The 11576-nt window shown below is 37.9% G+C and overlaps 1 long non-coding RNA gene and 2 pseudogenes across 2 annotated transcripts; all 3 read left to right on the top strand.

The window, feature by feature from the left end:
• The first annotated feature begins 954 nt into the window (after nucleotides 1-954).
• Nucleotides 955-6027, top strand: LOC149257933 (putative apyrase 7 pseudogene; annotated as a pseudogene). Its single transcript, XR_016256765.1, has 2 exons — nucleotides 955-2424; nucleotides 5542-6027. The product of XR_016256765.1 is annotated as a putative apyrase 7 pseudogene (transcript).
• A 776-nt stretch (nucleotides 6028-6803) lies between these two features.
• LOC149257934 (putative apyrase 7 pseudogene) lies at nucleotides 6804-7553 on the top strand (annotated as a pseudogene).
• LOC149257935 (uncharacterized) lies at nucleotides 6933-11283 on the top strand. Its single transcript, XR_016256767.1, has 2 exons — nucleotides 6933-7576; nucleotides 10694-11283. It is a non-coding gene; the product is annotated as an uncharacterized LOC149257935 (long non-coding RNA).
• The last annotated feature ends 293 nt before the right edge of the window (nucleotides 11284-11576 follow it).

An 11576-nucleotide genomic window follows, 5' to 3' on the forward strand; every position in this document is an offset into this window, starting at 1 on the left:
TCATTAACGAAAGAAGAGGAGTCTTTGACAAAGGACTTGGTCCGTCCTACAAGGGGTTTCAACTTCATGGCTACGAATTTAGCTAACAGGTAGGTTGGCCCACCAATTTGTTGACAATGGGTCTAATGGGGACTCCCTCTTTATGGATTTTGGGAAGCCCATAAATCTTGGGAGTGATAGGGCTACTTTCAATTAGCTTATGACTGAAGGAGCCAACCGAGTTGTTGGATTTAATAGCAAGAGCTACAGTCTTAGAAATCTTTTTCAAGGGATTCTTGTCAAGCTTCTTGTAGCTTCCATTATTGATCAGATGATCTAGCATCTTTTCTCGATAATCTTCCTTATCAAGGATAACAACAGCACCCCCTTTGTCAGCGTTTAAGACCACGATGTCAGGGTTTCTGTTCAAGGATTTAAGGGCTTCAAACTCCCCTTTGCTGATGTTATTCCTAAGGGGCCTAGCTTTCCTAAAGATAACAGCTCAGTCTTGTCAAATAATATCTTTAATCTTATCCGGCAAGCCCTTTATCCCAAATTCGACATCGCACATGATATCAGCAACTGGAGTCTTCTTGGAGCGAGGGCAAAATTCAAACCTCTCCCTAAAATATTAAAGACCGAGGGGGGAAAAGAAAAACTAGATAAATTGACAACTTTATTATTAGAATGATTAGTAATATAATTTAAACCAATATCTTTATTACAATTAATATTATTATTGTCATTTTCAGTAAATTTATTAATCTCATAACTAAGAATTCATTTATTATTATATTTATTAGAAATTTTATAATTATTATTTAGGTTAGATCCAAAATAATAATAATAATTACGCCGTAATGCGTTCCCTCTGAGAGGAACTCCCCTCCGTGCCGCGGTGTCTCGTTATGGGCCGTTAGATCGATTGTTAGACGATGAAATAAACTCCAACCATTAGATCATCGGCGAGGGCACAGGAGGAGGCACTAGCTTTTCAAAGGAGAAGGGCCTACCTTCAACACCATTGAGAAAACAATGCTGGTTAAAGGTGGCTGTTGGGTTTTTACTTCTCTTAATGCTTTTAATTCTGATCATTGCGGGATTTGGTTGGTTAAAATCTTATCGGAGTACAGAGGCATCACATTTTTCTATAGTTTTGGACTGTGGGAGCACTGGTACCCGAGTTTATGTGTATGAGTGGGTGCGGAATGATGGCAAGCATCAAGGGAGTCTTCCAATGGTGCTGCGCCCATTTCCTGAAGGTACTGATGGCAAGTCAAGGCAACAGAATGGTCGAGCTTATCATCGCATGGAAACTGAACCTGGTTTTGATAAACTTTTACACAATGAATCAGGGTTGAGGTCAGCCATGGAACCACTGCTCCAGTGGGCTGAAAAGCAAATACCGGCTCATCCTCATAAAAATAGCCCTCTTTTCCTTTTGGCCACAGCAGGGCTTCGCAGGATGCCAAGTTCAGATTCAGAATGGATCCTGGACAAGGCATGGTCAATTCTAGAAGAATCTCCATTTATGTGTCGAAGAAACTGGGTTAGGATAATTACTGGGGTAGAAGAGGCTTACTATGGATGGGTAGCTCTTAATTATATGATGGGTAGATTGCAGAATATGCCGATTCTGGAGACGTTTGGTGCACTTGACTTAGGGGGTTCCTCATTACAGGTGACATTTGAATCTAAATATGGCTTGAATCTGACCATTGGAACAATGGAACGCCATCTAAATGCATATTCTCTTACAGGTTATGGCCTAAATGATGCCTTTGAAAAGTCCGTTGTACTTCTACTCAGAAAAAATTTAAAAACTGACAGTGGGAAATTCTCTGGTGGTCAGTTGCATCTCAATCATCCTTGCATACATGCTGGTTATAGACAGCAATACTCATGTTCTCAGTGTTCTTTCTTACTCCAGAATGGAAGTCCTCTGGTTGGTGGAAGAGACATAAGTAAAGAAGAATCTCGAGTAGGGCTTGAGTTGATTGGTGAGCCCAACTGGGAAGAATGTGAAGCTCTAGCGAAATCAACCATAAATGCCTCTGAATGGTCACATTCGGGGGCAGGGACAGACTGCAAACAACATCCTTGTGCTATCAGTGATCAGCAGCAACAATCTCAAGGGCAATTCTATGTTATGTCAGGTTTCTTTGTTGTGTTCAAGTTTTTTAATCTATCTGCTGCTGCTTCATTTAATGATGTTCTAGAGAAGGGTCGGGAGTTCTGCACTAAAACTTGGCAAGATGCTGAGCGGAGTGTTGTTCCACAGCCTTTTATAGAACAATATTTTTTTCGTGCTCCATATATAGTATCACTCCTGAGAGATGGTTTGCAATTGAAGGAGCAACAAGTAGTTGTGGGGTCTGGTAGCATTACTTGGACTTTAGGTGCTGCATTGTTCCATCGGTAATGGAATTTCTCCAAGTCATTCTGGTAAGCTCTGTAACTGAAACTTTAAATTATTCATCTTCAACAGTTTTTTTGCCATTTTGATTAAATTCTTCCAGATCCATCACAATGAGTTTTTTGAGTTGACATTTTGATCTAGCCAGAGTGGCTCACCATCAGGACTCAAAAAACACTTGCTGGCTCGAAGCCTCCAAATATCAACTCAAAAAACTCAGTGTAATGGATCCAAAAAAAATTAATCAAAGTTATTCACATCACAGAATCCTTAACTCAGAAAAAACTTATTTTACCAATTGAATAATCTTAATTGATCATTTTTCTTTTCCTTCACTCACTTGACAATCTGCCTCTATATGTTTGTGTTTATGTTGCCTTTTAATTCTCTTTTCTTTCAGAGGTTGTGCATTTATTACTCTTCGCTGCATCTTATGCTTATGTCAAGTTTTTAACCTCCGTGGTTACAGAAATGTTGATTCCCCTGTTTTTGCATAAAATTTTCACTTAAGTTTCTTATTGAATTTACAAGTGTTTGTTGCTTGAGTGCCATGCTTGGTTGTCTTTGGTTTGCCAAAGGTTTTGAGAAGATTAATACGATTAGTTTGGACTAGTGCTCAGCTGAGTATTAGCAATAGTTTATAATTTCTGTAACTATACTCATGATGATGATTTGTTCCATGAAAAAATAACACACAACAAAGGATCTGTACATGTGAACCTGTAGTATGTGGAATAAAGTCAGCTCACTCCCGTTGAGGATGTCAATTAATTTTCTCATGTTCCACTAATCTCAACAAGGGTAAAACCACAGAAGAGGCATCCTCAGGTCATGAGCTGTTCAAGACTAAAAGCTCATGGGCTCTTGATATGTTTGGCTATTGCTGTTCCACATTTTTCATTTTTGTGATTACTACACAATTAAATGCAGAACAGGTTTAAAGTCTATGAAGTGTTTCAGATGATTGGAAACACCTATGGCAGTATTGTGTGGAAAATGGGTATATTATAATGTGGCATTGTGGCTGCATCTAATGTTTCCTCATAATCAGGTTTCTGGGATTCCAAGTGAGCTGAGGTGCCTCCCTTCCTGGATGCTTTGTTCACAAGGATGAAACCAAGTGCCTTTGATGCACCATTTGCGTGAGTCAAGAACTGTGGATATGAAGAATGGGATACTCGATGAAATTCTACATGATATCGTTGACGTTGTTGGATTATGTCAAACAGTCAAAGTGGACAATGAAACATTTGGAGATTCCATGAATTTCAAAAAGCATGCCTTCCTTAAAGCAAATATAAAAGATTTAACACTGTACACAGGATACTTCCCAAAGCTTGTTTAATTATAAAACACATATATTTCTCAAATGTAGAAGTCATACCATGTGTGTGTTCCTTAATAAACCTTATAATAGAGTTTATAGAGCTGATCTTTTCTACGGACGAGATAGTCATTTAGGAAAAGAGGCTAACTTGAATTTGAAATGTTGTGTGGTCATTAGTATGTGTCGTAACTATGTTAAAGAAGCGACCAAATTGAAGAAACAGCAAGTGTATTTCCCTGGAGGTACCTTGTAGTACTGAGAAATTATTAATGATATGTTTTTCACCCCTTGTATTTAATATGCAAACAGGAATCTAGCAATTAGTTATTTCGTTTTTTCTATTCAAGACCAGATCCATAGTGCCTAAATTTGCTACTGGGCTAACCTGCATAGCCATGACTCTTTTCAGCATCTGGTCACAAAGGAGTGTCCTCTCTAGTTCTGTTTTCACACCAACACGTTTCTTGGCATGTGCCTTAGGGCATCTTAGTTGACCCTTGTTTCTGGTCATATGCTCAGGATTCTTTCCTTGTTCCCTGCTTGTGAAATGTGTCAAAAAGATCTGAGCTATAACATCAATTGTAACATTGCAGATCATGCTTGTCACTATTTTTTTTATGCTCCTCTTCATTGGCCACTGATCCATGGCAATGCATTCCTTTTCTGATGAGTGACATTCAGAAGAAGTTTTTAACATTAGAATAGTTTGATTCCAATTTTGGTTATAATTTAATACAATGCATACTTCTTCGATCCTGGAAATTGAGGGAAAATTTTACATGCAAGAGATATCGAAGACAGTGCACCTTCGTAGGTAGTTAATCCAGGGGATAACCATCAACATGGTGACAAACTCAAGTTGAATGTGTTTCCCGTGTGATCTAGGCTTAACTTTCCCCAACCTCTTACATGCTCATTATTTGCTTATCATTTCCTTTTTTCTCCAAAGGCATTGCTCTAAGTTATTCTTGACAAACGGAGTTATATGGGGAAGTTGTTCATATCATGGATAGAATTAGCAAGGATCGAATAGAAGTTCACCACTTTTGCATCTCTCCAAAAGCTTTAGCTTTGTTTACACATACTGTAAACATGGATACGTTTTGGATCTGATTGGATTTCTTTTTTTATGGGCTTGGTTCTGATGCAACTGACATTTATTTACAATGAGGAATTTCATCTCTTCTTTTCCATTTTCCTAAAGTTGTTTGAACTCATTTCCATAATTGCTAACTGGTGTGGTTGAAGCTACTATAAAAAACTAAAAAAGGATCAAATAAGGCAATTCTAGGGGATGGGCTGACATCCATTGTAGGAGGTAGGCTGCATATTCTACTCTTCTCATGTATTATCATTGAACTGAAATTTAAGTCCAGGACTACAGTTTGTAGATCTGTTTCTATTGTCTTTGGTGCTTTGATCCTTCAACTAGTTTCCCCCATTTTATTCTGTCTCATGTGTTGTGAAACTGCCTTCCCTATAAGTGGTTCGGGGGAGAAGCTTTGCTTCTTTTAATAACATGCTCAGTCTACTAATCCTGATTGGATGGGATAGAAATTCATGTGGTTGCCATTAAGATTTCTATTGTTTAGTTTTACTTTACAAGAAGGATTTTGTATCTACTTTATTGATCTCATCACAGGAAACCTTCCAAATTCATTTGTCATGTAATTCTAATAATGTTGTTTATTCTTCCTTGAAATGAAATTAAAACAGTTATGAATCATGATGTTGCAAATTGTATATGATTTCTGTCTGTGTTTTCCCAAGCATCATATTTTGTAATGTAACTGGAATTATTTTTCTTCATTATTTTCAGGGGATGGAAGAGCAAAGATACCACTTAGCCCTTCAAATTCAGGGTGTCAGCAACCATTTGGACTTGTGCAAAGCCTTGCGGGTGGAAGTGTGCAACATGCTGATTCTCTCAAGCACCAGTCAACTGTGTCAGTTGGATTGTGTTTTCCAAGCAATTTGGGGCAAATACAAACTGATACTGGACCCTTGTGGACGCCTCACAGAGGTCAAATGCGGTTGCAGAGTCGACGATCACAATCAAGAGAAGATCTCAGTTTATCAGTTTTAGAGAGCCATCTCGTCAAGTTGTGATGGCTAGAAGCTGTATATAGATTTTAGAGAAAGGCTGTGCTTTTCTCAAAAGTGTACATTACAGGAGAATCTGGAATATCAACTTGTTAAGCGAGTGTAGCTTTATGCAGCATCTCTGGGCTGGTTCTTTATGTATTGAGGGGAGATCCCTACAGCACAACTGAAATATATACTAAAATATTGCGAATTGTATTTTTGGTCTCTCTACATTTTGGCGGATGGTTGGATCTTGTTAATTTTATCTGTAATGTTAGCATATTCATCTCGCTTAGCGTCTTTGATGGATATTTGTAACATAAATGCATTTTAAATAACATTTTTTTTTCAACTTCAGGTCGCTGACAGCCAAATGTCATATTATAGAGTTATCATTTTATTCTTTTTGGAAATTTCGAAATCTCTTGGGACCCGTGTTGTTTCCTGGCAGTGTAAAGTTTCTTTACTTTTCAGAGGTTAAAAGGAAGATTCTGAACACAGTTCATTGGCAGTTCATTCATGTGTTATCTTTAATAGTCAAACTCCAAGTTCATAGGATTCAATTAGTCTCCAAACCTTTTAGACTATTTAAATTTATACCAATGGCAAATAATTATTACAACAATGTACTTGATTTATATCATTCAATTTTTTAATCAGGAAAGAAAAATGATCTTAAATTTAGGAAATGTCATTTTTCGGAGCCAAAATGGCAGAAAATAGTGGTTGGAATACCGTAATTACGCCGTAAGGCGTTCCCTCTGAGAGGAACTCCCCTCCGTGCCGCGGTGTCTGGTTATGGGCCCTTAGATCGATTGTTAGACGATGGAATAAACTCCAACCATTAGATCATTGGCCTTTTTAGAAACCAAGCGTCACCGAAGAGAGGCCAAGCGTCTGTGGATGGATGAGAGAGGACAGAATCTGAGGCGCCTCGATCCCCTTCGATCTGAACATCAGGGAGCTCTATGAAGTGGATCATGTCCCTTGACGAAGATGGCAGGGTGTGGTGAGGAGAGCCGTCCATCCATTCGGCGGTGAAGAAGGTGACAGAAAACCCATGGTACACAGTGAGCTGAATATTCACACCAGTTCACACCAGTTCTTCACTTGATCGCTCTACTTTGTGGTCACTCATTTCATGGCTCTGACAGTGGGAAATTCTCTGGTGGTCAGTTGCATCTCAATCATCCTTGCATACATGCTGGTTATAGACAGCAATACTCATGTTCTCAGTGTTCTTTCTTACTCCAGAATGGAAGTCCTCTGGTTGGTGGAAGAGACATAAGTAAAGAAGAATCTCGAGTAGGGCTTGAGTTGATTGGTGAGCCCAACTGGGAAGAATGTGAAGCTCTAGCGAAATCAACCATAAATGCCTCTGAATGGTCACATTCGGGGGCAGGGACAGACTGCAAACAACATCCTTGTGCTATCAGTGATCAGCAGCAACAATCTCAAGGGCAATTCTATGCTATGTCAGGTTTCTTTGTTGTGTTCAAGTTTTTTAATCTATCTGCTGCTGCTTCATTTAATGATGTTCTAGAGAAGGGTCGGGAGTTCTGCACTAAAACTTGGCAAGATGCTGAGCGGAGTGTTGTTCCACAGCCTTTTATAGAACAATATTGTTTTCGTGCTCCATATATAGTATCACTCCTGAGAGATGGTTTGCAATTGAAGGAGCAACAAGTAGTTGTGGGGTCTGGTAGCATTACTTGGACTTTAGGTGCTGCATTGTTCCATCGGTAATGGAATTTCTCCAAGTCGTTCTGGTAAGCTCTGTAACTGAAACTTTAAATTATTCATCTTCAACAGTTTTTTTGCCATTTTGATTAAATTCTTCCAGATCCATCACAGTGAGTTTTTTGAGTTGACATTTTGATCCAGCCAGAGTGGCTCACCATCAGGACTCAAAAAACACTTGCTGGCTCGAAGCCTCCAAATATCAACTCAAAAAACTCAGTGTGATGGATCCAAAAAAAATTAATCAAAGTTATTCACATCACAGAATCCTTAACTCAGAAAAAACTTATTTTACCAATTGAATAATCTTAATTGATCATTTTTCTTTTCCTTCACTCACTTGACAATCTGCCTCTATATGTTTGTGTTTATGTTGCCTTTTAATTCTCTTTTCTTTCAGAGGCTGTGCATTTATTACTCTTCGCTGCATCTTATGCTTATGTCAAGTTTTTAACCTCCGTGGTTACAGAAATGTTGATTCCCCTGTTTTTGCATAAAATTTTCACTTAAGTTTCTTATTGAATTTACAAGTGTTTGTTGCTTGAGTGCCATGCTTGGTTGTCTTTGGTTTGCCAAAGGTTTTGAGAAGATTAATACGATTAGTTTGGACTAGTGCTCAGCTGAGTATTAACAATAGTTTATAATTTTTGTAACTATACTCATGATGATGATTTGTTCCATGAAAAAATAACACACAACAAAGGATCTGTACATGTGAACCTGTAGTATGTGGAATAAAGTCAGCTCACTCCCGTTGAGGATGTCAATTAATTTTCTCATGTTCCACTAATCTCAACAAGGGTAAAACCACAAAAGAGGCATCCTCAGGTCATGAGCTGTTCAAGACTAAAAGCTCATGGGCTCTTGATATGTTTGGCTATTGCTGTTCCACATTTTTCATTTTTGTGATTACTACACAATTAAATGCAGAACAGGTTTAAAGTCTATGAAGTGTTTCAGATGATTGGAAACACCTATGGCAGTATTGTGTGGAAAATGGGTATATTATAATGTGGCATTGTGGCTGCATCTAATGTTTCCTCATAATCAGGTTTCTGGGATTCCAAGTGAGCTGAGGTGCCTCCCTTCCTGGATGCTTTGTTCACAAGGATGAAACCAAGTTCCTTTGATGCACCATTTGCGTGAGTCAAGAACTGTGGATATGAAGAATGGGATACTCGATGACATTCTACATGATATCGTTGACGTTGTTGGATTATGTCAAACAGTCAAAGTGGACAATGAAACATTTGGAGATTCCATGAATTTCAAAAAGCATGCCTTCCTTAAAGCAAATATAAAAGATTTAACACTGTACACAGCATACTTCCCAAAGCTTGTTTAATTATAAAACACATATATTTCTCAAATGTAGAAGTCATACCATGTGTGTGTTCCTTAATAAACCTTATAATAGAGTTTATAGAGCTGATCTTTTCTACGGACGAGATAGTCATTTAGGAAAAGAGGCTAACTTGAATTTGAAATGTTGTGTGGTCATTAGTATGTGTCGTAACTATGTTAAAGAAGCGACCAAATTGAAGAAACAGCAAGTGTATTTCCCTGGAGGTACCTTGTAGTACTGAGAAATTATTAATGATATGTTTTTCACCCCTTGTATTTAATATGCAAACAGGAATCTAGCAATTAGTTATTTCGTTTTTTCTATTCAAGACCAGATCCATAGTGCCTAAATTTGCTACTGGGCTAACCTGCATAGCCATGACTCTTTTCAGCATCTGGTCACAAAGGAGTGTCCTCTCTAGTTCTGTTTTCACACCAACACGTTTCTTGGCATGTGCCTTAGGGCATCTTAGTTGACCCTTGTTTCTGGTCATATGCTCAGGATTCTTTCCTTGTTCCCTGCTTGTGAAATGTGTCAAAAAGATCTGAGCTATAACATCAATTGTAACATTGCAGATCATGCTTGTCACTATTTTTTTTATGCTCCTCTTCATTGGCCACTGATCCATGGCAATGCATTCCTTTTCTGATGAGTGACATTCAGAAGAAGTTTTTAACATTAGAATAGTTTGATTCCAATTTTGGTTATAATTTAATACAATGCATACTTCTTCGATCCTGGAAATTGAGGGAAAATTTTACATGCAAGAGATATCGAAGACAGTGCACCTTCGTAGGTAGTTAATCCAGGGGATAACCATCAACATGGTGACAAACTCAAGTTGAATGTGTTTCCCGTGTGATCTAGGCTTAACTTTCCCCAACCTCTTACATGCTCATTATTTGCTTATCATTTCCTTTTTTCTCCAAAGGCATTGCTCTAAGTTATTCTTGACAAACGGAGTTATATGGGGAAGTTGTTCATATCATGGACAGAATTAGCAAGGATCGAATAGAAGTTCACCACTTTTGCATCTCTCCAAAAGCTTTAGCTTTGTTTACACATACTGTAAACATGGATACGTTTTGGATCTGATTGGATTTCTTTTTTTATGGGCTTGGTTCTGATGCAACTGACATTTATTTACAATGAGGAATTTCATCTCTTCTTTTCCATTTTCCTAAAGTTGTTTGAACTCATTTCCATAATTGCTAACTGGTGTGGTTGAAGCTACTATAAAAAACTAAAAAAGGATCAAATAAGGCAATTCTAGGGGATGGGCTGACATCCATTGTAGGAGGTAGGCTGCATATTCTACTCTTCTCATGTATTATCATTGAACTGAAATTTAAGTCCAGGACTACAGTTTGTAGATCTGTTTCTATTGTCTTTGGTGCTTTGATCCTTCAACTAGTTTCCCCCATTTTATTCTGTCTCATGTGTTGTGAAACTGCCTTCCCTATAAGTGGTTCGGGGGAGAAGCTTTGCTTCTTTTAATAACATGCTCAGTCTACTAATCCTGATTGGATGGGATAGAAATTCATGTGGTCGCCATTAAGATTTCTATTGTTTAGTTTTACTTTACAAGAAGGATTTTGTATCTACTTTATTGATCTCATCACAGGAAACCTTCCAAATTCATTTGTCATGTAATTCTAATAATGTTGTTTATTCTTCCTTGAAATGAAATTAAAACAGTTATGAATCATGATGTTGCAAATTGCATATGATTTCTGTCTGTGTTTTCCCAAGCATCATATTCTGTAATGTAACTGGAATTATTTTTCTTCATTATTTTCAGGGGATGGAAGAGCAAAGATACCACTTAGCCCTTCAAATTCAGGGTGTCAGCAACCATTTGGACTTGTGCAAAGCCTTGCGGGTGGAAGTGTGCAACATGCTGATTCTCTCAAGCACCAGTCAACTGTGTCAGTTGGATTGTGTTTTCCAAGCAATTTGGGGCAAATACAAACTGATACTGGACCCTTGTGGACGCCTCACAGAGGTCAAATGCGGTTGCAGAGTCGACGATCACAATCAAGAGAAGATCTCAGTTTATCAGTTTTAGAGAGCCATCTCGTCAAGTTGTGATGGCTAGAAGCTGTATATAGATTTTAGAGAAAGGCTGTGCTTTTCTCAAAAGTGTACATTACAGGAGAATCTGGAATATCAACTTGTTAAGCGAGTGTAGCTTTATGCAGCATCTCTGGGCTGGTTCTTTATGTATTGAGGGGAGATCCCTACAGCACAACTGAAATATATACTAAAATATTGCGAATTGTATTTTTGGTCTCTCTACATTTTGGCGGATGGTTGGATCTTGTTAATTTTATCTGTAATGTTAGCATATTCATCTCGCTTAGCGTCTTTGATGGATATTTGTAACATAAATGCATTTTAAATAACATTTTTTTTTCAACTTCAGGTCGCTGACAGCCAAATGTCATATTATAGAGTTATCATTTTATTCTTTTTGGAAATTTCGAAATCTCTTGGGACCCGTGTTGTTTCCTGGCAGTGTAAAGTTTCTTTACTTTTCAGAGGTTAAAAGGAAGATTCTGAACACAGTTCATTGGCAGTTCATTCATGTGTTATCTTTAATAGTCAAACTCCAAGTTCATAGGATTCAATTAGTCTCCAAACCTTTTAGACTATTTAAATTTATACCAATGGCAAATAATTAT

The sequence above is a fragment of the Pinus tabuliformis genome, chromosome 6, assembly GCF_031772625.1.
Source record: "Pinus tabuliformis cultivar Carrire ecotype Pingquan chromosome 6, CPIR1, whole genome shotgun sequence".
Lineage (NCBI taxonomy): Eukaryota > Viridiplantae > Streptophyta > Pinopsida > Pinales > Pinaceae > Pinus > Pinus tabuliformis.